The sequence below is a fragment of the Grammomys surdaster genome, unplaced genomic scaffold (genome assembly GCF_004785775.1).
Source record: "Grammomys surdaster isolate TR1022 unplaced genomic scaffold, NIH_TR_1.0 124422, whole genome shotgun sequence".
Taxonomy (NCBI): Eukaryota; Metazoa; Chordata; class Mammalia; order Rodentia; family Muridae; genus Grammomys; species Grammomys surdaster.
The window spans coordinates 1,281-4,496 of NW_021619432.1; the positions used below are offsets into that span (position 1 = coordinate 1,281).

At 39.1% G+C, this 3,216-nt stretch overlaps 1 pseudogene; it reads right to left on the bottom strand.

Annotated features, from left to right (window-relative positions):
* Window positions 1-1,678: 1,678 nt before the first annotated feature.
* LOC114636500 lies at window positions 1,679-2,290 on the bottom strand (annotated as a pseudogene).
* Window positions 2,291-3,216: the final 926 nt, after the last annotated feature.

Sequence of the window (3,216 nt, forward strand, 5' to 3'; positions counted from 1 at the left end):
TCTCTCTTGCTAGGCCCTGACCCGCGGACGGGAGCAGCAGAACGGGCAGTTACAAAGTGGTGCCTCAACGTTGGAGCTCCAGTAAGCGGGATACAGTGAAGGACACAACGGGAATTGGAAGCGTGCATCCTCACGCCTGCGCTGGAGACCCTGCTGACTGACCCGAACAGGCAGCAACACTTAGCACTGCTTTCATGGTGTATCATAAGTTTTGGTATGATGAGCCTTCATTTTCATTAAATTCTAAAAAGTCTTTGATTTCTTTGTTTATTTCTTCCCTGACCAAGTTATCATTGAGTATAGTGTTGTTCAGTTTCCATGTGTTTGTGGGCTTCTCACTGTTTTTGTAATTATTGAAGACCAGCCTTAATCCGTGGTGAACAGATAGAATACAAGAGATTATTTCAATCTTTTTGTATCTGTTGAGGCCTGTTTTGTGACCAATTATATGGTCTATTTTGGAGAAGGTACCATGAGGTGCTTAGAAAAAGGTATATTCTTTTGTTTTATGATGAAATGTTCTATAAATATCTGTTAAATTTTGTTCATAACTTCTGTTAGTTTCATCACTGTGTTTCTGTTTAGTTTCTGTTTCCATGATCTATCCATTGATGATAGTGTGCTGTTGAAGTCCTTCACTATTATTGTGTGAGGAGAAATGTGTTCTTTGAATTTTAGTAAGGTTTCTTTTATAAATATGAGTGCCCTAGCATTTGGAGCATAGACATTCAGAATTGAGAGTTCATCTTGGTTGATTTTTGCTTAGACAAGTATGAAGTGTTCTTCCTCATCTTTTTTAAATAATATTTTTGTTGAAAGTAGAGTTTATTTGATATTACAATGACTACTCTAGCTTGTTTCTTGGGACCATTTGCTTGGAGAAATTTTTTCCAACCTTTTACTCTGAGGTAGTCTCTATCTTTGTCACTGAGGTGTGTTTCCCTTATGCTGCAAAATTCTGGTTTTTGTTTACATATTCAGACTAATCTATGTCTTTTTATTGGGAAACTGAATCCCTTGATGTTAAGAGATATTAAGGAAAAATGATTGTTGCTTCCTGTTATTTTTGTAATTAGAGGTGGAATTATGTTTATGTGGCTATTTTCTTTTGGGTTTTTTTGAAGATTACTTTCTTGCTTTTTCTAGATTGTAGCTTCCCTCCTTGTGTTGGAATTTTCCCTCTATTATCCTTTGTAGGTCTGGATTTGTGGAAAGATATTGTATAAATTTGGTTTTGACATGGAATATCTTGGTTTTTGCAAGTTATTCAGAGTTTTGCTGGGCATAGTAGCCTGGGCTGACATTTGTGTTCTCTTAGGGTCTGAATGACATCTGTACAGGATCTTCTGGCTTTCATAGTCTCTGGTGAGAAGTTTGGTGTAATTCTGATAGGTCTGCCTTCATATGTTACTTGATCTTTTCACCTTACCACTTTTAATATTCTTTCTTTGCTTTGATTATTATGTGATGGGGAACTTCTTCATCTAGTCTATTTAGAGTTCTGTAGGCTTCTTTTATGTTCATCTCTTTCTTTAGGTTAGGGAAATTTTCTTCTATAATTTTGTTGAAGATATTACTGGCCCTTTTTGCATTTTGTATTTTCTTTTACAGTTGTGTTAATATTTTCCTTTTCTTTTTTTCTTTTTACTATGAATGATACTTCATTCAGTCATTTTCTTTACAACTGAAACTCCAGGAATTGAAAATTAATATCCTTGCTTGTGACCTTCTTGTACACACCAGAAAAAATTTTGACCTTGTGTTCCATGTTGTTCTGCTGTACTTTGTCTAAATAAACTTTTATGAGCCAGCTGCCATCCAGTTTCACATGGATTCTCTTACCCACAATTTCACTTGGGAAGACCAAGTCCTTAAGGATGGCATCATGCACTCCTGCCAGGGTGTAGCTTCTGGGGTACTTTGCTTATTTTTCATATAGCTTTTTTTTTTTTCATATTGGCTCATGCAGAATCCTCCTCTGAAGACCAAATGCTTCCCACTGAACTTTTTCTCCAATTCATGAACTAGCCGGACTTGGATTTTTTGGAAAGATTTAAGCTGAGGAACTGGTACAAACATTATGATAGCTTTCTTCAATTACACTTCATACTTCAATTACACTTCATACTTCAACTTCAGTTTCCTTTGCTGTGGTGATGTTGAGTTCCTGCAGTTGGGCCTTGAGATCTGAGTTCATCTCCAGCTTGAGCAGTGCCTGAGAGATGCCAGACTGGAACTTGTCCTGCTTCCCGCCATTGGGCTTCACAATCTTGGTGCTCAAGCTGAACATGGGTTCGTCCTTATAGAGTGGCAGCTTAGAAAGGTGTCAATGTTTTCTAAGGTATCTTCTGCAACTGAGATTCTCTCTTCTGTCTCTTGTATTCTGTTGGTGATGCTTGCATCCATGAATACTGATCTCTTTCCTAGGTTTTCTGTCTCCTCAGTAGTCTCCCTTTATGATTTCTTTATTGTTTCTACTTCCACTTTTATGTCCTGAATCGTTTTGTTCAATTCCTTCACCTGTTTGGTTGTGTTTTCTGTAATTCTTTAAGGGATTTTTGTGTTTCCTCTTTAAGGGTATCTACCTATTGACATGTGTTCTCTTGTATTTCTTTGAGGGAGTTATTTATGTCCTTCTTAAAGTCTTCTATCATCATCATGAGAAGTGATTTTAAATCTGAATCTTGCTTTTCTGGTCTTATGGGGTATTCAGGATATGCTATGGTGGGAGAACTAGGTTCTGATGATGTTGAGTAACCTTGATTTCAGTTGCTTACATTCTTGTTCTTGCCTTTCACCTTCTGGTTATTTCTAGTGCTACCTTCACTCACTGTCTCTGACTGGAACCTGTCTGTCCTGTGATCTTGGCTGTGTCAGATCTCCTCAGAGTCCAGCTGTCTCTGTGATCCTGTGATCCTGAGATCCTGGTTGTGATAGCTCCTGGGAGTCAGGCTGCTTCTGAGATTCTGAAATCCTTGTGTGCCCAAGCGCCTGAGATCCTATGATTCTATGATCCTATGTTCCTATGTGTTAGAGCTCCTGGGAGTCCAGCTTCCTCTGTGTTTTGGGGGCTTGGGTGCAGAGCTGAAGCAATCAGGCTGCTCGAGGTGATGGCGCAGATAGGAAGGGTCCCACGCCACTGGCCTTTAGGGAGTTCCTGGGTTCCTGAGGGTCCCAAATTACTCCCTGTTTGGAGGGGGGATTTCGACCTACTCA